General features: G+C 41.1%; 1 protein-coding gene across 4 annotated transcripts in view; it reads right to left on the bottom strand.

Annotated features, from left to right (window-relative positions):
* Positions 1 to 2,001: 2,001 nt before the first annotated feature.
* LRMDA (leucine rich melanocyte differentiation associated) overlaps positions 2,002 to 23,424 on the bottom strand; it is a 1,127,716-nt gene continuing 1,106,293 nt past the window's right edge. For 2 of the 4 annotated variants that reach the window (XR_012159954.1, XR_012159956.1), the window contains 2 exons: positions 16,064 to 16,158; positions 2,002 to 3,574 (listed from right to left, as the gene is read on the bottom strand). The gene's annotated coding sequence lies outside the window, so the exon portion shown is untranslated. Of the gene's footprint in view, positions 3,578 to 9,329; positions 9,424 to 16,063; positions 16,159 to 23,424 lie in introns of all 4 variants that reach the window. The other 2 variants (XR_012159955.1, XR_012159957.1) reach the window with 2 other exon arrangements.

The following is a 23,424-nucleotide window of genomic DNA, read 5'->3' as shown; positions in this document are numbered from 1 at the left end:
CTGTAGAGTACATGAACTTTCAATACCAACTTTTCACCTTGGTGTGAATTTTGGATGTGCAGAGAACGGCACTGTTGGGATACATATTTGTGTGCGTGTGTGTGTGTCTCTCTCTCTCTCTCTATATATATATATCTATATGCTAGATGGTGTGAATGATAATGGGCTACTGAATCTTTCACTTCTAGGTAATTAAGTTGGAATCCAGCCCAAGCCAGCAATGACCAAGAGTCATTACAATCAGATAGCTGTTTTGTGACCTGTCTGAAATGAGCTTTAATCTATAAATCAACACATAATCAGCAGAAAGGTCAATGGCTAAATGGACAGGACATCTGCATTATCCCCACCCCAATTAGTATTTATTATGTATTACAACAGTGCCTAGATGCCCCAACCACAATGGGGACCCCACTGTGCTAGTCATTATACAAACTCAAACAGTATGAGCCTGTCTCTGCTTGAAAGCGCTGGATGTAAACAAAGTGTGGGAGGGGAAAGAGAGAGGTGAAGTGCCTTGCTGAGTGAGAAGGGCGTTACTGAGGGTCTGACTCTTCTTTGGGGAGAATGAAAGTGCTGAGCGATAGGGATGGTGATCCTCTCTCTCCCAGACACAAAAAGTGGAGATGCGAGTGTGTGTTTATAGAATATCTTTGTGAATAAGTCTATAGTAAAGCAGGCAGACAGTCCTCAACCATCCTGAAGTATCTGCACCACTTTGCCTGAAAAGCCATACACAGAATAGCACCACAAATAGAGCACGAATGTGACACGCTCCCTGCTACTCATTAGGAAAGGGGTGGTGACAGAGTCTTGCAGGGACTAAATATGCTGCCTCTACTGCTTTTATGTCAGTAAACTGGTCAGAGAACAGTCAAGTGGGACATAAACCAAACACAACCCCTACTGAAATGAAAAGGATGGTTTCATTGTGACATTCTGCAGCTGCTGTATAATGAAACTTCAGTCTGAGATGTCATCTCTCATGTTAGGATCTATCCAAGTCTTCATGAGATGCTCTTTTAATGTTACCTGTATTTCTTTATTAATTGGGTTGTACTAGATGAGGTGTGTGCAATTACCGTATCCTCTAGAAGGATCCCTGGAATGCTTTGGAGTCTATTTGCTTTTCAGAGAAGCAGTCTGTCTCCGATATACCAGGTGATGTGAACCCAAAATGATGACGTGTTTCAAGTACCTGGCCTGAAGGAATTTTAAAGGCTGCACCTTTTTGTGTGTGTGTGTGTGTGTGTGTGTATATACTGTATCTAATTTCCATGCATGTTATTTCATGATCAATAGGCAGGGAGAGGAGTGACAATTCCTTTTCATTCGCAATCGTTTTTAAGGACTGGTGATATATGTGCCTCATGAGGCAGACAGTTTTCAAGATGTTTGTTTGAAAAGCAGGTCCTACAGCTTCATTGTGCTCACAGCAGAGAATTAAATCTTTTACCACAGGTGCAAGTGGATGCCAACACACTGGGACTTCAGCGTGCTGTTAAAAGCAGCATGGTTCTTCCAAGTATATGAGAGAAACACAAATATATATATATATAAATTTTTCCTCAGTGTTTCAGGAGCAATCTTCTGAGAATTTAGGAACCCCGGGCTGCTCTTTATAACCTCGCATGTGGCTCTAATGAGGGCAACAGGTCTGGATGGAGGCTCCTAACATACTTGTTTTCTCCCAAGCAAATCCATCAACTCAGAAATTGTTACCATGCTGCTGGCCACGTGTAAGTCTGTGCTGGGGAGTACTGAAGAAATGAACAGCAGTCAGTAGGTTCCTTCCCTATTCTTTACAGTAATTAGGAAAGAGATGAGGGAAGGGAAGGGAGACAGATTATACAAAACAATCATAGCACAAGGCATCCTAACATTGTGTTGCTAGGTGGTTGTTTTGTTTCTCTATCATGTTGCATCAATATGTGATTTGAAATAATATGACACGACACAATATCACTTTTTTTATTTTGTGGCTCTGGATTATATTCAGAGATAAAGTGGCTTCCCCAGGTTGACCAAAGGGAAAAAAGGAGGTAAACATTTTTTCATCCTGTTTTTCAACCACCATGCACCAATGCATCAGAAGGCAAGGGGAGGTGGTTGTCTATATATCTAAGTATATTATTTGCCCTTAATTTATTAAGGCTTGCAACACATCTTAGAAGTACTCCATTACCTCCATGTTACTGATAACTGAGGCACCAGTTATAATGTCTTGTGGAAGGGTAAGCCGAGGCATACCCACTGGTACAAGTTTAATATGATTTTATTGGGAGAATGAAGGCAGTGAGCAGCCTGTGCACTTCTAAACCTCTGCACTCCACTCCCAGATGGTTGTAATTCAAGTTACAATATCTAGAGGTCCTTAACAAGGCACACTATTACACACAGGAAGCTTAAGTGACTTGACCAAGGGTAAATAGGATGTCAATAACAGAGCCAGGAATAGAACCAAGAAGTGTGATCTCTCAATCTTGTACTCTAACCATTAGGAACATTGGTTCAATAAAGAGAAAATCCATAAGAGAAACAATCAGTAATAATACAGCAATAAACAATCAGAGTCTACAAATAAAGAAATAAATAATAATTTGTTACACCCTAGTAAGAACGAATGTACACCAGTCTGATACAAATGACTAACCTCATAATAGTGTTTGTAGTGGTTGGATATGATGCTCTGAGTTCAGCTCACAGAAACATTTCATTTAAGACTGAGTGAGACACGCCAATAAGTAAGGATTCATTTCCTTTAAGTGCACTTCATTATCCATTCTCAGGGCCCATCATGGATGGAGAACCATCCATTTTGTCTGATGCTATCTTTTTTTTAAAGCCAAAACAAAGATCACAAAAATACTCTGTGCCTAGTGTGTCATCAGTTCAGGTTTGTCTCAGTTGGGGTAACACATAGAGTGCTCTGCACGAGGCCACTGAATCGCTGACAAAGATGCACACTGGGGCAATATCAGTCATGTCAGCTGATTCATCAACAGCCAGTGTATGGCAGCTCACGTTTCACTTCACTGACAAGCTTGTCTGCCACTACTGATGCCAATAACTCAGTCCTTCAAACAGTCAACATGCATGACAAAGGAATCCTTTTAAATTCACTGAGTACTTCAGCATTCATCTCTCCCTCTAACATTGGATCAATTGCTGCAAGGATACATTCCTTCATCATTTCAGAGTCTACAGATGCTTTCTTGTGCTTGGCGTCTATCCAAGGGATGCATGGGGAGGCTCCTATGGCACTCTGTCAAGTAATGAAACTCCTCACAACCCTCTGATTCAATCTGCTGTAGTTGGACTCCCTTGAAACGATTTTATCCATGTGCAGTGGAAGGCCTGGAGGGTGTTTGGCAGTGAAAATCAGCAGGGTTGGCTTCATAACACTGCTTTACATTTCCAGTTTCAATGAAAAGCAACTACTGTACCCGCAAAGAAATCCACCATGACTGGGTTGCAGCAGACCTCTGAATGAAAGAGCATTGTCTCTCCTTTCTTGCTTGTAGTCCCTATTCAAGTCATTATCATCTTCCACTCATTGATTTGCTCTCCCAAGCTGCTAGTAAAAAATATTCTTATCAGAAACAAAAAAATCTACATTCATTATAAATTACTTTTGTTCATCTGATTTCATTACAAGTTTCCAAGATCTGTACAAAGTTTTCTCAGACAGTCTTTCAAAAAGAATTCCATAGAAAGGAGCACTTGTATGAAGCATCTTGCTCTCTAGTCACTACTCTAACACAAAACAATACTAACAAACAGCAAAAGATTTTTGATGTTGTGGATAGCAACCATCACATAAAAGCACTTGCTTGTAAATAGGATGGACTCAACTGGCTAGTTTATATGTGCACCATAGGCCTCCACTGGATTAGATCACAATGGAGAGTCTCCCAGATCTCAAGTAATACGATGCTGGATTTTTGGAACAGAAGATTCCAAATTCTCTCCCCATTGCTGCTATGAAGTTGCGAGTGATCTTGGCGTGCTGTACAGTGACAGCTGAGAATTACTGCATGATGTGTGTTACAAGAAGAAACACACAATCATACAAGACAGACATATCTGAAGAACCATAATGGTGACATTTAGCCAAAATGTTTGGTTACAGTTTGTTTTTCCTATGAATTCAATGCTGCTGGAAGATGCTAAGTTGACAAAGTTCTCAGGACAAGAAATGATACTCAACAAGCGTCTTTACACTGACCCACCATCATGCCTAAACAGTGACCTAAATCTTTGGCCTTTTTGCCATGTCTGCCAATAAGGTGAGGATTATAGTGTTTTGGATGCATGCCCCATAAGGAACTTGATTGAAACCACCAATTTCATTTCATTTCAATAAAGAATTGGGCTTGCTTTCAGATTTGAGTGAAGATTCACTTCTCTCATACAAATCAGATTGTGCTTACTAAATTCATTGATTAAAGAGGGAAAACTTTACAGGCAACAATAAGAACTCAAATACCTATGAGACAAAGTCATTGAATATTACGGTGAAGTTACTGTCACTTTAAAGTTCCAGCTACAATACTCGGCCACTTGGGATGAGAGTAATAGTGTTTCGGAGAGCACAGAAAGAGAAGGCAGGGTGTCTTGGTGTGCTCCTTCGGAGGGTCGCTGCTGCCCTCTCTGGGACCCCCTTGGTTTGCTCCTGGAAATGGCAGTTCTTTGACTATGATCTTTGAGTCTGCAAGCATGCCTCAATCTCTCAGCTGTGCTCAGGGAGGCAGCTTGGGCAGGGGGTGTTACCTCTCTGCTGTTCCAAGCCTTTCTGCCTCCCACTCCTTCTCTGCACTCCTTCCTTTATAGTATGCCTTGTCTCCTCTATTGGGTGCAACTGTGAGTGCCTGCCTTCATGATTGGCAGACAGAAGAGTCTCCCCTCCCCCTCCTGCCTAAGCTCAGTATGGGGTTTGTAGACCCCATTACACAGGGTTACCAGTCAGAAGAGACCCGTTTCCCTTTGTAGGCACATCTGTGCACTGTCCCAAAATGCTAAGAACGTGAGAGTCACATTCGTTGTGTACTGAACGCCACTTGGATTTCCTTTACACAATGCTTAGCTTTTAGCAAACAAAGATTGCCATTCAGATAAAAACAGCAGCCTTACCAGCTTCCAAAACGTTCTCCCTGCTATGGCTTCCGCAGATAAAAACCAGATTCTGATATATAAAGCACAGTTCAGGCTGAAATTGATTTCAAACATTCTTCTTTCAATGACTCCAGACACTTCTGTGCACGTATAGGGCCTGGTCTTGTGCCAGGGACTTTCATAGATTCCCAGGTCTGAAGGGACCATTATGATCATCTACTTTGACCTCCTGTATAACATAGGCCATAGAACTTTCCCAAAATAATTCCTAGAGCAGATCTTTTAGAAAAACATCCATCTGTATTTTAAAATGGTCAGGGATGAAGAATCCACCATGGCCCTTGGTAAATTGTTCCAGTGGTAAATTGTCCTCACTGTTAAAAATGTATATAATATATCCATTCTTAATTTTTCTAGCCTCAACTTCCAGCCACTGGACTGTGTTATGCCTTTCTCTGCTAGTTTGAAGAGCCCATTATTAAATATTTGTTCCCTATGTAGACACTTACAGACTAAACAAGTCACCCTTAACCTTTTCTTTGTTAGGACAAACATATTGAGTTTGTTGAGTCTATTATAATAAGGCATGTTTTCTTGTCCTTTAATCATTCTCATGGCTCTTCTCTGAACCCTCTCCAATTTATCAACATTATTCTTGAATTGTAAGCTGTGAAACGGACATAGTATTCCAGCAGCAGTCACACCAGTGCCAAATATAGAGGTAAAATAACCTCTCTGCTCCTACTTGAGATTCCCGTTTATGCATCCAAGGATCACATTAGCTCTTCTGGCCAAATTGTCACACTGGGAGCTCAAGTTCAGCTGGTTATCCATCATGACCATTGCTTCCTAGGATAGAGTCTCCCCACCCACATACACACACCAATACTGTAATTATGGCCTACATTATTTGTTCCTAGATGTATACATTTACATGTAGCCATATCAAGTCATATATTGTTTGCCCATCCCCAGTTTACCAAGCTATCCACATGGCTCTGAATCAGTGATCTGTCCTCTTCATTATTTACCATATCCCTTATTTTTGTGTCATCTGCAAAATTATCAATAATACTTTTGTTTTCTTCCAGGTCATTGATAAAAATGTTAGATAGTATAGGGCCAATAACTGATCCCTGTGGGACCCTGACTGGAAACAAACCCGCTCAATGACAATTCTCCATTTACATTTTGAGACCTGCCAATTAGCCAGTTTTTAATCCATTTAATGTATGCCAGTTAATTGTATATTATTCTAGGGTTTTTTAAAATCAAAATGTCATGCGGTACCAAGTCAAACACCTTATCAAAGTCTAAGTATATTATGTCAACACTATTACCTTTATGAACAAAACTTGTAATCTCATCCAAAAAAAAGTATCAAGTTCGTTTGACAGGATCTACTTTCCATAAAACCATGTTGATTTGCACTAATTATATTACCCTCCCTTAATCCTTTATGAATTGTGCCCAGCATCAGCTGCTACGTTGTCTTGCCAGGGATCAATGTCTTGCTGACAAGTCTATAATTACCTGGGTCATCCAGTTTACCCTTTTTAAAAATTGGCACATTAGCATTCTTCCAGTCTTCCAGAACTTCCCTAGTGCTCTAAGAGTTATTGAAAATTTACATTAACTGTCCAGTGAGCTCCTCAGCATGCTCTTTTAAAACTCTTGTGTGCAATTTATCTGGACCTGCTGATTTTAAAATGTCTAATGTTAGCAGTCACTGGTTAATATCCTTAAACTTGTGCAATAGAAAGTTATTATCATCACAATATAATGAGACTATATCATCTGTTTTCCCCCACATATAAGTATTCATTGAATTCTTCTGCCTTTTCTCCGTTATTACTGATAATCTTACCATTTCCATGTGGTAATGGACCATACCACTGTAAGAATTCTTTTTGTTCCCAATATATTTTAAAAACTCCTTCTTAGTTTCCTTAACTCCGCTGGCCATAGATTGCTCTTTGTGTCCCTTTGCTTCCCCTATCAATTTTCTACAATTCCTAGCTTCTGATTTATATTCAGTAATATCAACTTCTCAGTTCTTCCATTTGTTTTATTTATTTATTATAACTGCCTTCATTTCCCCTCTACACCAGGTCAGTTTTTTAACCAGAATGCCTTTATCCCTCAGTTGTGGGACTGTGGCTTTTGGGGGCATCTAATAAGGTGTACTTAAATGATTCCCAGTGATCATTCATATTTTTCTGATTAAATTCTTCCTCACAGCTTATTTGTCTCATAATTGTTTTCAGCCTTGTGAAATTGGCCCTATTAAAGCATCAAGTAGTATATATATATATATAACTGGTAGCATCAAGTAGTATATATATATATATATATATATATAACTGGTCTGGATTTCATTCTGATTGCACAGTATAAATATGATCAAGTCATAATCACTTGTCACTAAAGTTACCACTGATTTTTAGTTCTGTGATCAATCCCTCTCATTCTGTTAGGACAAGGTTTAATAAAGTATTTCTCCAGGTTGGCTGAAACACTTTCTGAGTTAGGAAATTGTCATCTGTAATGTTTAGTAATTCCAAGGATGTTTTAGTACTGGCAACATGAAACCTCAAGCATATGCCACTTGAATGAAAGTCCCCAATGATCATGCAAGTTTTTCTCATACACATTATATATAGGTGTGGAAGGAGGTGGTCATCCTGTTCTCTAGTGTAATTTGGTGGTCTGTAGAAGACACCAACTAAAACCCCATCCCGTGCTTTATTTGTTAGAACAGTGACCCATAAGGATTCAAGGTCATTTTCTTCTGAGTTATCAGTGACTTGGAAAAAGTCATTTTCAACATAGAGTGCTACTCCCCCTCCCTTTTGCCTATTCAAACTTGCTAAATAGGTTATAACCATTGATTTTAACATTGTAATTGTGTGAATCATCCCACTTGGTTTCAGTTATATCAACCAGATGGAATTTATGCTCATAAATGACAAATTCTAACCCCTTTTGTATGTTACCCAGGCTCCTAGCATTGGTGTACAGGCAAGTCAATAATTTCTTCTCTTCGTGGCCTTTAGTTCCTTTATTAAATTTTGTTCTCAACAAAATTTGATTTTGTGCTGAGTGCTCAAATCTTCCCTCTTTTTACCATGCCCTTTTGCTATTAGTTTAACCTCCTCCTGACTACTCTAGCCAGCTCATCCCTGAAGAGAGCGGCCGTACTTCTGCTGAGGTAGAGGCCATCCAAACTAAACAGCCCCTTCTCCCCACAGAAGGTGGAATGTTCCAAAAAATCCTGTAACCTCCACCACTTAGCCAGCCAGCAATTCACTTCCAGAATGTTCAGCATTCTGTCTTCTGTCACTTGTGGGACAGAGAAGATCACTTGGACTTTCTTCTTCAGCATGCTTCCAAATTCCTTGAAATCATCTACTCCTTGTGAGATATCCCATGATGCAGTATCATTTGTGCTGATATAAACAATCACAAATGGATCCTTGCCCATTGACTTCAGATGCCTAACCACGTTAGTAGTGTAGGATTTTGTCCTTGGGCTCTAGTTAAGCCCATGTGCACACATCCCAGAATTCATTAATCCTGTAGTTAGTGGATTAATTTTGTAAAACACATCCCTAACAATGTTAGTGGTCAAATTGAAGTGTGTACAGCATTTCTATATGCATACACATCGTAAACCACAAAGCACACATTCAACTTTTCCCTACTCAGGATCTTTCAATTAAAGTATTTTAAAGAGCCAGAATTTAAATGGTGGGGGGGGAGGCGATAGGAGTGCTGAGTGCAAGTAACACCAATCAAAACAAACAAGGTCAACACAAAGGAGAGGATAATCACAAAACTGCAAACTGTTTGGGGGTATTTTATCTGCCACACCCTGAGTTTAGGGTTCTGTGTTTCTTCTGCATGAACTGATAACACCACTCTTAAAACTTGGTAGGGGGATGCCTTCCTTATACTGTACCTTGTTAAGTAATTACGGAAAGGACAAGTAAGTAAAGAAGGAATGAGAGATGGGTCCAAATCACACCAATATGGGGATTTAGGCTCTGATCCCACAAGTGGCTTTACATGGGATGGCTCCTACACTTATATGCAGAACCACTGAAGTCAATGAGGTTCCATTCATGCACAGGGATAGTCAGGGGCCTTAGTCTGTGCTTACTTCTAAGAGGAATATAGTCAAAACCATTGTGTTTTAAAATGCATTTTCTTACCAGTTTTAAGTGTATCATATTCATGATTTGGGCTAGTCAGCAATTGATACCTGAAAAGATAGGTTTCCATTCTCCTTTAGGGAAAACCCACCTCCTAAGACCAACAAAGAAATAAACATTGTTAAAAGCAGTCCAAGAATGGCAGGGGCGGAGCAGCATAACATAAAAGGTACTACTAAAAAAAGACGAGAGATGTGCAATGGCCAAACACCAAAAATCAAAAGAGCCATTTCAGTTCTACACATATAGAGGTTCAACTCAATGATCCCAGTGGTCCCTTCTCACCTTGGAATCTATGAAATCTATGAAAGAGAAATCAACCTAAATAATGCCTAGAAAGACCAACACAAAACAGCCCAAGATTGGTACAGAACACTGTGGCCAAAACTAATGAGCTTTTGTGAGACTCTCAAATCGACAGATCTACCACGTGCTACAGTGAACGGAGGTTTCTTTTCATAGCAAGGTGGATGACTTTTTATCAGATGTGTCACTTGGTGAAATAATTGCCAGCAATAATGGTGTGATAGCAGCATACTCAGAGCACAATTTATCCATGTCTGTTCTATCTTTCAACTTCAAAGCTTCTACTGCCTCATTGATCATATCAAAATGACAACCCTGTTGTTAATGACAGTGGTCTAATGCAACACAGAGAAGTCAAATCACTCCTCCAGATAGGCAAAAAGCTTTTATACAGAAGCTAACATGTGCATGGGTCCTGACATTCATATTCAGATGTTATCTGAGGGGAGGAGGGTGAGTTTGACATTTAGATTTATTCATATTCGTAAAAAGTCTGAGTTTAGAAAGCACAAAATCCATGAGAATTACATGGAAAGGAGATAATTGAGCAGTATGTAAAGCTTTAATTAACGTAAGGCTAACTTCTGGATGTATGAAACATCAATTTCCTTTGGCTACATCAAGGTTTAGCCTATGTTACAAGGCCACACATGTGAGTCATCTAATAAAAACACAAGCCATTGTGATTATAAAAAGCAGAATAAAAATAAAATGGGTCTCCCCCCACCAACTGTCCACCCATTTTGGGTGTGTCTGGCAATAGTAACTATCCATGCTGCTCCTCTGGCTATGCTGGTTTGGGTTAGTCACCTCAGGAGGTCAGCCCGTTATAAAATATAATCCTAAAAAACAGAATTGTCTGTTTGTACTCAAATCTTGACTTTGAACTACTCTCATGTGAGAAAATAGCTAGTGAGATAGAATGTAGTTCCATAAATTGGGTTCAATTGAGAAATGCTGTTAAAACAGGATTAAAATACTTGTATTTCTCACCTTCATGACTGAATTTAGCATCCAAGGGTTATCACAACAACCCTTCAGAGGACAATTAATGTATAGTAACATTTACTAACTTTTGCAAAGGGTTTTACCATTTTTACAAATCTGACCCTGACTCACAAGCCTTTTTATTTGATTCCTTCCAGCTGAAAACAGAGTTGGTTAAAAAAATGCCAACTATTTTTCATAGGAAATTGGTTTTTATTGTCTAGTTTGAAATATTCACATATGTATTTTGGTATGTAGACAAAATAAAAAGTGAAAAAAAATCCATTTTTGAAAGAAAAAGAAATTGTTGCAGAGATTGCAATTGTGTTGGGTGTCACAATGTGTGAATGGAAAGACATGTGAAGGGCTGATGGTGTGGAGGAGAATTTTGGCCTATCTGCTGGTTTCCTTGATTTTTAGTGACTGTAGTGACAGGAAATGGATTTACTTTAACTTCAAAGTTAATAAAAGTTTTCTGTGTGTACGTGTATAATAAGGCCCTGCTCCTGTTCCTATTAAACTTAATATATTGTAGGTACTTATATGGTCCCCACTCCAATAGTATCTGAGCACATCCTGAAATTCAATGTCTTTATCTACACAAAAAGAAAAGGAGTACTTGTGGCACCTTAGAGACTAAGCAATTTATTTGAGCATAAGCTTTCGTGAGCTGAAAGCTTATGCTCAAATAAATTGCTTAGTCTCTAAGGTGCCACAAGTACTCCTTTTCTTTTTGCAAATACAGACTAACACGGCTGCTACTCTGAAACCTGTCTTTATCTACTCAACATCCCTGTGAGTAGGGAACTGCCATGATCTCGATTTCACAGGTGGGGCACTGAAGCAGAGAGAAATTGAAGGATTTGCCTATGGTCACACAGGGAGTCTATGGCAGAGCAAGAACTGAATCCAGGTCTTCCAAGTTCCTTGTTAACACTCGAACCACTGGATCATTCTCCTTCTCTAATTTGAACTATGTTAATAAGAATGTTTGCACTCATGTCAGTTGGACAAGGAGTGGGACCAATATGTACATGAAAAATAAAATTTTAGTCCCTCATGCTCTGACAAATGCTGCCTTTCACAGGACAGCTTTTCAGCCACAAGCTTGGTATATGAAAATCAGCAGGGGCAGTTCATTTTACAGATTTAAGATGCTTCATTTTCCCTTGACTGTCCCCAGTCCTGTCTATGCAGGATTTTATTTTAAATTGGGACATGCCCTTTGAAATTACAGTATTGCTTCTGGAGAAATTCTAGAGAAAAAGGAGACTGTACCTGCTCAATGTGCTGTTCACACTGGTGCTTCTGTTGGTGTAACTTATGTCGCCCACAGGGTGTTTGTTTCACACCCGTGAGCAACATAAAGTTATGCCGACAAAAGTGCTAGTGTAGACAGGGCCATAGAGAGATTTGGAATAAGGGCAGAACCCTTTACAGTTCTTATCACCAAGCTATTTACCTAACCTAGCAAGCTGTTTCTAGCAAGTCTGGCTTGTTGTGCCGCCTTCTAATGAAGGCTGGAGTCTTTAGACACATTAAATCTTTGTAAACAGAATTAGAGGTGAAGTTTTGTCTTGAATCCTGTTTACTCCCACTAATGACTCTTGACAAACCCAGGACATTACAAGGGCTCACTATGTCGTTCACTGTAGCTTGATCTCTTTTTTATTTCTGCCTTCTCTCTCCTCATTCCTCAGCCACCTTTATCTCCTGCTTTTAGTTATCCATATGTCCAGCACAGAGGAGAGAAGGGCAAGCTTCCTCACACATTAACTCAGAAATGTTCCTCGGTTCAGAATAGATAGAATCAACTTTAAAGGTTCTGTTTCCTGAGCCATTCAATCCTTGTCCTGTGACTGTCAGCGCCAATCAGAGTGCTTTGGTTCTGACACATGTCCACTAGGCACTGGATTGAAACTACCATATATAATAAGGTCACAGGCCATTAAACAGCCACAAATTTCAGTGACTACTGATATGGGCTAAATGAAAACCAACGAACTATACACAAAATTCCGTAGCTCTTAGGACCAGTCTCCTCAGGAACCGAGCCTTCTGTCGCTTTCCTATCAGCCTGCCAAAGCTTAAGTGTTACAACACAGGCCAAAGATCCAAACGAAAGTTCACAAGGAAAACAAAAGCGCAGGAAACTTAAAATGATGAGGAAGCAATACACTTCTGATTGCTACTCCTTGTCCATAAATTCACAAAGCTATTTCAATGCACGCATCCACAGACACACTTCTCTCCTCCCCACATGCATACCAACCTAATAGCCAAAATGGCAGCAAGCAGTAAATTCAGCCCTCTTGGGCCTGTAAGATATTGCTTACATTTGAGGGATGAGGGAAAATGAGTATTTGAAATGCATAAAACAGGAAAAGCAGTCGCGGTCTATATGAGTTTGGAGGCGTAAGAATGAATGGGTTGGATACCTTTTGTTTGTTTTTTTCAGGGCCAACACTCTTCTCCCTTCCATGTCCCTCTTGTTTTGGGTGTGCCTTTGAGTTTTACATGGTGGCAAGGAAAATAGCAGATAAAGGGGATATTTAAAGGGTTCTTGCACCTTTGAGCTTAAAAGGAATGTAATGTTTACTGAGGATGAGTAAATAAAGAAGTTGTCTATACAATTAACAAGAGGAATAGTATATAATCTACTGTTTATTACTAATCAGGTACCTTGTATTGGTGCTTCTGATTTACGAAAGTTGGCTTCATTTATGAAGCACCTCAAACCCTGAGCACAGGGAAGCTGCTATTGACCCTGGTGCCCTTCCAGCTGTCTTTTTTCCTACACGGAAATGTGGCTAGAAGCTGAGAGGTTTATAGCTCTGCTGGGGTGGAGCTGGTTAGAAGTGTAGGCCTGTAGCCTTTTGGAAATGTAGTTTGAGGACCGAGCAGCTATTTTGTTGGAATCATTTTTGTCTGATTAAATTAAAGAACGTTGTAAGCAAGCAACAAGAATGTAGACTGAGCAATGACATTTATCACACACCTTAGTTCCATGATTATTATTTTTAAATCAGTAATGATTTATAGTCATCTAGTTTGCTGACACTTGCCTTGGGACATGATGAAGGAGGAAAGGCCCTTTGGAAGAAATGAGGATTGGGCAGATTTAAAGTAGGAGAGGGACATGGAAGGGTGGGTCAGAGTGGGCGTTCCTTAGGCTGCCTAAAAGGAGGCGTGGAGGTGAGACAGAATGTTAGTGGCACAATCATACAATATTAATACGGGGCTTGTGCTCTATCTTTCCAGAGATATTCACATTTGGTAGCTTGATTCTGTAATGGACTTTTTCATTCCTTTATCTTTTCAACTAGATGTTTTTACATCACCCTCATTCGGTCCTACAGCAACACAGTCCAATCCCTTTCTGTACCCACTACTCCCACCTTCTCTTTCTCAGCAAGTAGATGCTACCCATATTGTTGGGGTGTGGCATGGGGTTTTTTTTTGTTCTTAATTTTAATTTTTAATTAATAATTCTGGTTGATAAATTTTTCCCATGTGACTTTTCGTCTGGGCTCATTTTGCACCATTTATCTTCCCCACAAGAGAAATCTCACTTTCGTTATCCTACATTCCAGCTGGGACCACCTCTTTCTACCCACAGATTCTTCTCTGATGGTGATGGTTATCAACTGTGCTAGGAGTAGAGCAGCAATCTCCGAAGTCACATCACGAGTTCTGCATAGTCAGTAACCGTATCAGTAAGAAATATTCTGGGTAACAATTTTCCTAAAATGCCCGGCAGTCTAAATGCACAAAGATTGCCTTCGGTTTTTACCTGCATTATCCTGCCTGCCATTCTCTTCCACACAATACCTGAAACTCCACAGTTTCATGCCTATTTCATTAGTGATAAGTAATGTAGCAGGCAGGTAGCCCTGTAGGGAAGAGATCTATAATGAGCGTGCACTGAAGCCAGAGTTACAAGCCTGTGCTAGTTTGGAAGCAGTACAACCCAGCTTGCACTGGTGTCACACCAAACTAGATCCCTCTTGAAACCTCTTTCACCAGTCCCACTCATCATATTGCTGTGCCCATTTCATGTCTAAGGACTAAATAAACCCCTCTGACTTCATCTTGCTACTCAATGGAGGTGTAGCTAACCAACCTTGAACACTCCACCTCAGAGAAGGTGAACACTCCCCCTGTTCTCCCAACATACTATTTTTATCACCACTGTGCTACAGCTGATCATCATTGGCCTAGGGAGCAAAGGGACATCCTGGTCATTCCTGAAACCAAGGGCTGCACTCAAAGAAACAACAAGTGGAGACTTCTAATTTTTTTCACGTGGAATTTTTTTAAAGTAAAGTGCACTTAACTTTGAGAGGGGATTGGAGCCTACAAGGCTATCAGGTATCTATTTTTCCAGACGACAGATACAGCACACACAAAAATCAATGGAAGCTTCCCAAAAATGCCCTACCAATGTGAGTCACCCATGACCTCTTGTAAGGTTGAAAGGATATGTCATTCTCTGTTCCTATTTAGGTCTCAGAATATCTAATGAAACTGCTAACTAGAGCATCAGTGGTGACTGGGAGCCTCTTGTAATCTCATGATATATGTCCACTACAAACTGGACTGTGATGACCAGCTTATTTCATATCAGCCATCATGAAATTATCAGGCACTAATAATTTTCTGCCACTTCTACCCCAGGCTACATTGTAAGCAGTGAGCTACAGAGAAAAGTCTTTGCATCCTAATACCAACCCCTTGAACTATCTAGCTGCCCCTACCATAAATTGGAATTCCTGTTTGCCAGGTATATATTTTCTGCATTTTTAAGAGATAGCTTTTGCAGTTTTAATATAGAAAAGCAGCACAGAGGCATACAATGGCAAAATGCAATACTAATGAATTGCAGGTTTTGTATAAACTCAGTACTTATCAGACACTAGAACAGGCTCTCAAAATTTAAAGAAGAGAAATAATCAACAGGACTGCCATTTTTTCATTAACATTCGAAATGCTGTAGCTGAACTTGTATAATAATTGTGAAATCTCTCTTCTTAGCACTGCAAAGAGACATCATAACAAATCAGAACAAAAAATGCAAAACTAGTGCAGTTGAGAAGGACTTGATCTAAAACCTAATGACATCAATGAAAGTTGTTCTATTGATTTCAGTGGGCTTTCAATCAGGCCCCAACTGCACAATTTAAACAGACTGTCCAGAGTTTCTCTCTGTAATCATCCGATTGAAAGCTAGCTGCTCATATTTCCTCTTATGTTTTGCATAGAGCCCATATTTTAAAGACAAACGAAAACAACTGACCCATTATCCCCTTGAGTCTAACTCCAGATCCTCTGCAGGTCAATGAAACTCATATATATGCCAGGCCACAAAGCAGGTATGTTTTACACCAGGTTGTATCCCTGCAGTGCACACACACACACGTTTTAAAATCTGACAGTCTTACCTGTGTCTGGGCAAGCATTAGATGCTGACTTCCATACACAATGATTGGCTATCAGTGCCTGCTGCAAAGGAGTTCTCTGTTATCTTCTCCAGGCCCTGTAACAAAGTTATTTTTGCATTAAAATGTTACTTAAAAACATTAAAATGAAGACACAAGAGACCATTAGTTTCATTTTCTAGTAATCTGAATAGAAATGTTTTTCTCCTTCTGACGTCTTTTCCTTACAACTCTGCCCAAAGTCTTCTAAAGGCCTTAACTAAAGAGCAGTCTAGACATTCCAAAGACATTACAATACCATGATGAATCTGCCCTGCAGTTCTTCAGAACCTTTTTGCCATACAAACCTTTGGGAGCTTATCATTGAAGCCACATTAGTCTTGATTTAAGGTCTTTTGACACATTATTACAGCACTCTGCCATCACTTCACACCTGCCATCCTGTCAATCGGGGGGGGGGGGGGGGGGGAGAAACGGGACACCAATTTTGATGTCAATCAACAAATCCTCAGGGAGGTGTAACCTGTTAGAATGGATTACCCTTTGCCCATTGCGATTTGCAGGCTTTGAATTTAAAGGACATATGCCAGAAATAATTAAAGACTAATCTTTATTGTACTCACATATAAATGAAGGCATTTAGCACCAGCACATTTATATTGTCTGGAAAAATAATACGGAAGAGTAGCTGATTCTTGTAGTACTACTGTTCCCATTTCTATTAATCAAATGTGTTGGCTGGAGGTTAAGATCCGTTGCCCTCACAGTGCAAATAGTTAGAGTACTAGGTATGACTATAACACCTGTATTAAATGTCCTGCCAAAAGTACAAATGATACCAGCGTGGTATACTGCCTAATCTGCAAAATCCTTAGCATTCATTGCTTCTGGGGAGAGAGACAATGTTTTTAATAGAAACAATGAAATGAACCTACTATTGAAAAAAAAAAGCAACAACCACCAAACAATATACAGAACTTGGGTTCTACCCTTATGCATTTTACTGGTTTGGGGGGGTGGGGAGTCTGTAACTTTGATCTTACCCAAGCACTGCACTGAATCACCTTATCTTACTCAGTAACTACTCGGTTTTGCCTTATTCATGGCATTCATCTGAATAACATCAACCTCGAACTCTGAATTCGGGACCTAAATCCTGAGCTGTGTGAGATTTTTTCTTTCCATACTAGGTTTTCAGAAAAATGCAGAAGGAAAGAAGCACTAACACAGCTTACTTGTACTTGTTCACAACTCATCTCTGGGAAGCAACATCTTGTCCTTAGACTGACCTTAGAGTTTACACGCTAAAGGGAATAGCTACAAAATGAGACTAGCTCTGAAGTAAATAACACAGCGGGCGGGGGCTATATAGCCCAGACAGAACTAGAATAAAACAAATTAATTATACTGTAAATTTTTTAAGCTATTGCACTTTATTACTTTACATCTACAGCTTGTTTGGACTAGAAATGGGATAATATTGGACTACCTTTTACTTGCAGATGCAAGAACATTAGGTACCACTGTTGTGGTATCTAATCTGAAAAAGTGAGGGTGCATTGTTCAATGCCTGGATTTATTTACTCCATATATGACTCGCATTAGCATTCAGCATCACTCCCACAGAATGAGAGACACTCCTCCCTCCAAAGAAAGCATGACCCCTTGCTGCCTCTCTCCCCCAACCACCCAGGATATGTGAAACCTACAGAGATGTGTTAGGAAGAAGGAAGCAATTTCTCTTAAACTGTGACGTAAATCTTTAGAGAGTAATACATCATACTCCTGGAGAAGCAAATACAATGTGGCAGGAGAAAGTGATTGTTTCAAGATCACTCTGGTGATTAGGAGCCGCACACTGTCACCCAGAGGAGATAAGTCCACCCATGGATTGAAGGCATTATAAAGGTCCTAGCTAGCCAGGATAAATCTGGGGATGAGTTTAGGAATTACCTTAACTGGTTACACTGAAAGAGTGATTCACTATTAACTGCCCTTATTTCTTTTTAGGCAAGTTAGTTCATAACAAATGACCAACATCTGCACCTGGAAAGCTGTTCCCATGTCCTGAGGGCTTACTGGGGACCAGGGGTGGGATTCTTTGTTAGGTTCAGGTTCACATTTTACACAAAGATAAGAGTGAAACTGCATTAAGCCATGTGTTTTTCCTCCCTTCTCTGGTGCCATCTATCTCTCTAGATACTCTGATTCCTCCCTTCCATTATCCACAGCATCTCAGCACATCCAGCGGATACTTGTTTTACCCTCATTTCTGCTTCTTTCTATCTCTGTCTCTCTCTCTGGAAGTGACTGAGATGTGATTCTTCCGTGCATACCTGTTGGACCTTTCGCCTCTCAGATCCAGCCAGCTGCACCTGGTGTAAGCATATTGAACATGGGTAAGTGGGCAGACCCAGATTTTAAACCATGGTTAAAATGAAAAACAGTGCCCCAATTTCCATCCAAAATACAAAAACTTTTCTGAGAAGCATTCCCCAGCTCTCCCTAGAGGGGCATGTCACATTTGCATAAGCACTTTCAGTTATCACCAGCGTTCCCTGCTTGGGGAAAAGCCCCAATCTAAATGGTTGTAGCTAACAACTGGAATTTACCAGCTGATTCTGCTTTCACTTACACAGAGATAAGCCAGGAGTAGCCCCATTACAGTAACACTGGTGTAAATGAGATCTGAATCAGGCTTTTGGTTTGAAGCTGAACAGAGCAAAATCTTGTCATCCTAGAAGATTGTCCAATATGGTGTGACATTTAATCAACTGTTTGACTATGGGTTCACCTCCAGTGTCCGTAGCAAAGTGAACATGATTCCCCTCACCTTGCTTCAAATCACACATCACTTTTCAGTGCAGTCTTATAGAGCTCGGTTATAGCCTTTTTTCTGAGAAGAACACAGTAACAGAGGTCAGCTCCAGTCATGAATTTTATGAAAGGTTTGCTGGGAAACCACATTAAATGGCAACATCAGTCCATACATCAGCTGTGCAGTGGTCTTATTCCAAGACTGTGCAGCTGAGTGATTTGCAAGGTCCTTGCATTTCATGGCCATCATTTTCAAACAATGTCACTTGCCTTTGTATCAGACACTTGAACTGCTTCAGAGGACACCCGGCTTTCCCTGTGATAAAATATCAGCCCAAAATGTTTTCTCTGGAGATGGGCCAGAAACCACCCCCCTCAAAAAGATCCAAACAATCTATATCGTTGGAAAAGATTGGATCTGAACTTGACAGCTCCAGCCTGTCTCTAGTTTCTGTTCATGGAGTTACTCCAAAGCACAGGGAGGTTTGGAGGGTAATACAGAAAAGAAACTTCAGTCGCTATTCCAGGATTCAGAAATATAACAAATTTGTGCCAATTCCTTATACTTATCACTGGAATCAGCCTCTTCTATGACCAGGCCAATCTAGCAAATATCTAATTGCTCCCTTGCACCAGACAAGTACGTATTTTGCACAAATGATTAAAAGTACCTTGCTATTTGTATTATTATTTATTATACCTTGCATTTTGCTATTCATATTTATTATTCCTATTCTGATAGCACCCAGATTGGGGATCATTGTGTGAGCCTCCACATACATAACAGAAAAATAATCCCTGCCTGAAAGAATTTACAATCTCTATATATGACAAGATAACAGGAAGTGATTAAGACAAACAAATGGGGAAGGCAGTAGGTAAACAGTGAAACAATCCTGATTGGCTTACTAAGCAGAAGTGTCAGCAAACTCTGCATCCAGCCATTACTGTAATCACTGTGGTCACAATCCTGCAACCAAGAGCCAGGGCCATCCCTAGGGGTGTGTGGGGCCCGGGACATAGGTGCTGAGTTTCTAATCTGCTGGGAGGTGCTCCCCACCAGCTTTGCCCAGACCCCACCCTCACTTCACCCCTTCCCCCAAAACCCCACCCCATCCCTGCTCCACCCCTATCCCCTCCCCTGAGTGTGGTGCACCCTCGCTGCTCTCTCCCTTCCTTCCCCCCCGTCCCCAGCACCTCCTGATGCTGTAAAACATCTGATCCATGGCAGGCAGTAGGCGCTGAGAGGGATGGGGAGGCGCTGATCAGCGGGGCCCACCGGTAGGCAGGAGGTGGGGGGGGAGGGAAAGGGTCGGGGTGTGGGGGATCCTCCTCACCGTCCCCTGCCCGCTTGCCTCTCTCTGTCCTCCACCTCACAATTTTACCGATGCGCAGGGGCCCCCAAAGGAGGAGAGCGCCCTAATTCGCCATACCCAAGGTACGGCTCTGCTGAGAGCACATGGCCAGACTCGTGTGCTTGTGCAATGCCTTGATGGCTTCAACAGGCCACCACTCCAACTCAGCAGTCCTCCTGTGAGCAGTTAATGGCAGACTGAAGTCCTTTAGTTATCTTAGTTGGGGCAGGCAAGTACACTGTGCTGAGAAATGTTCCTGTTGCATTTTTAAGGCAGAATCAGCAGGAGGTGGTGCTTCTTGTCTCTGAATACTTATTTTAGGGATACATTTTGGTCTGTGCTCATCATGATGTCATTGGTTGCTATGGGCATGGAATGGCAATGGACCCTATCCTGGCAATATTATATAACATTTCCATGGAATAAGCATCAAGGTGCAAAGCAGGTCAGGGTTCTCCTGTGCTAATTCTGTACAAATGTAGGATTTGTCTGGATTGTGAGAAAAATATAGATCAGCGGTTCTCAAACTGTGGGTCGCGACCCCGTTTTAATGGGTCGCCAGGGCTGGCGTTAGACTCCAGCCCTGGGGGGCAGGTTACAGGCCCCCCGCGCCTGGGAATGAAGCCCTTGGGCTTCAGTTTCAGCTCCCCTGTCTGGGGTGGTGACTCAGGCTTTGTTCCCCGCCCCCGCTGGGCGGTGGGGCTTGAGTGGGCATAGGCTTCATTCCCCCCTCCTGGAGTTGTGTAGTAATTTTTTTTGTCAGAGTGGAGTCACAGTGCAATTAAGTTTGAGAACCCTTGGTATAGATGATCCCATGAAAATCCTACATCTTGCACTAGTGTGCTGGCATGGTCATCTGAGGGAAATTAATTCCTGTCACCACTGTTACACAAATAAAAAATAAACACAACACTTCATGCGAGGGCAACCAGATGAAATGGACAAAATGTCGGGACACATGTGGGAAGCAAAAAAAAAAGGTGTGGGCGGGGCTGGAGCGGAGTTGCTGAACCAAAAAAAAAAAAAAGCCACAATATCAGGACAAATGGCATCCTGACCATACATTGGTCGGGACGTAGGACAAAGAATTTTATCGGGACATCTGGTCACCCTACCTCATGCTTCCGGGTTCAATTTGGTCTCTAACTAGTAGGGATTAGGGTGAGAAATTCAAGGGGGCATGGATCAGCCTACATCATCCTACTGTGGGGTTTCTTGCATCTTCCTCTGAAGCATCTGGCACTTGTCACTGCCAGAGACAGGATACTGGACTAGATGGACCACTAGCATGATCCAGTATGGCAATTCATGTGTTCCTAAATCTGAGTTTTTGGGGGATTATCACCCAGGTTGGATATATGTTTTCCCATTGCTATTTTTAATCCCTAATGATCATTCCCAGTACATATTTTGCGGCTTCAATAGACTAATAGAATTAGTATATTTGAAGGGATCTTGCACCTTTCTAAAACCTGTCATTGTGGCTAGTAGCACCTGCTGAGATCCTGTCATTTAGTTTCATCAAGTGGTTGTCTATTGGCCCCATCATTTAGCATACCTAATCTCCCCAGGATCATTTTCAAGTACAAATTAGGACTAGGGACCTAGAATTTGCTGATGAGATGCACACAACAGAACACTGCTGATCAAATGACCCTCAGTGGGACTTAATGTGGCAATGTAAAACATTTCTCAGCAAAGTTACACAGATTCCCTTGCTAACGTTGCCAACTCTTGCAATTTGATCATAAACCTAGTGATATTCTCTGTTTTTCATAAAGCTCCAGCTCCCAGAGTCAGGGTGATTACATAAGGATTAAAAAGAATAAGTAAGTTTCTAGTCCACGGAGTTGTGCAGAGGAACACTGGAAGATGGGCAGTCCAAAGGCTTACAAACCAGAAGCAAATAAAAATAACCCCAAAATTATTGTTTTTAAATGTAATGATTTTTAAGCCAATCAAGATTTTGACTGATGATCTGTGAATACCTTGGGTTAGGAATCCTGCCTTCCCCATACCATACTCTGTATTATTAACTACAGTTATTGAAATGATAACATGAGAATGTATCTGCCTATAAGGCTGTGTGATACAGTGTATGTTTTTTATAAGAAGTTACTCTGGAAGTTGTAGAGGTTAATTGCTTGTCCGGTCCCCCTCTCACCGCCCACCCAAGTGATCACCAAGAGTGGCAGAGTGTCCTGTGGCACCTTGTAGACTAACAGACGTATTGGAGCATAAGCTTTCGTGGGTGAATACCCACTTCATCGGATGCATGTAGTGGAAATTTCCAGAGGCAGGTATAAATATGCAAGCAAGAATCACGCTAGGGATAATGAGATTAGTTCAATCAGGGAGGATGAGGCCCTCTTCTAGCAGTTGAGGTGTGAACACCAAGGGAGGAGAAACTGCTTTTGTAGCTGGCGAGCCATTCACAGTCTTTGTTTAATCCTGAGCTGATGGTGTCAAATTTGCAAATAAACTGAAGCTCAGCAGCTTCTCTTTGAAGTCTGGTTCTGAAGTTTTTTTGCTGCAGGATGGCTACCTTTAAATCTGCTAGTGTATGTCCAGGGAGGTTGAAGTGTTCTCCTACAGGTTTTTGTATATTGCCATTCCTAATATCTGATTTGTGTCCATTTATCCTTTTATGTAGGGACTGTCCAATTTGGCTGATGTACATAGTGGAGGGGCATTGCTGGCACATGATGATGTATATTACATTGGTGGATGAGCAGGTGAATGAACCAGTGATGGTGTGGCTGATCTGGTTAGGTCCTGTGATGGTGTCGCTGGTGTAGATATGTGGGCAGAGTTGGCATCGAGGTTTGTTGCATGGATTGGTTCCTGAGTTAGAGTTACTATGGTGCGGTGTGTAGTTGCTGGTGAGAACATGCTTCAGGTTGGTGGGTTGTCTGTGGGTGAGGACTGGCCTGCCTCCCAAGGCCTGTGAAAGTGAGGGATCATTGTCCAGGATGGGTTGTAGATCACTGGTGATGCACTGAGGAGGTTTTAGCTGAGAACTGTATGTGATGGCCAGTGGAGTTCTGTTGGTTTCTTTCTTGGGCTTGTCTTTCAGCAGAAGGCTTCTGGGTACATGTCTGGCTCTGTTGATCTGTTTTCTTATTTCCTTGTGTGGGTATCGTAGTTTTGAGAATGCTTGGTGAAGATCTTGTAGGTGTTGGTCTCTGTCTG

Source organism: Lepidochelys kempii, chromosome 7, assembly GCF_965140265.1.
Source record: "Lepidochelys kempii isolate rLepKem1 chromosome 7, rLepKem1.hap2, whole genome shotgun sequence".
Taxonomy (NCBI): Eukaryota; Metazoa; Chordata; order Testudines; family Cheloniidae; genus Lepidochelys; species Lepidochelys kempii.
This window is presented reverse-complemented; position numbering and strand designations above follow the sequence as displayed.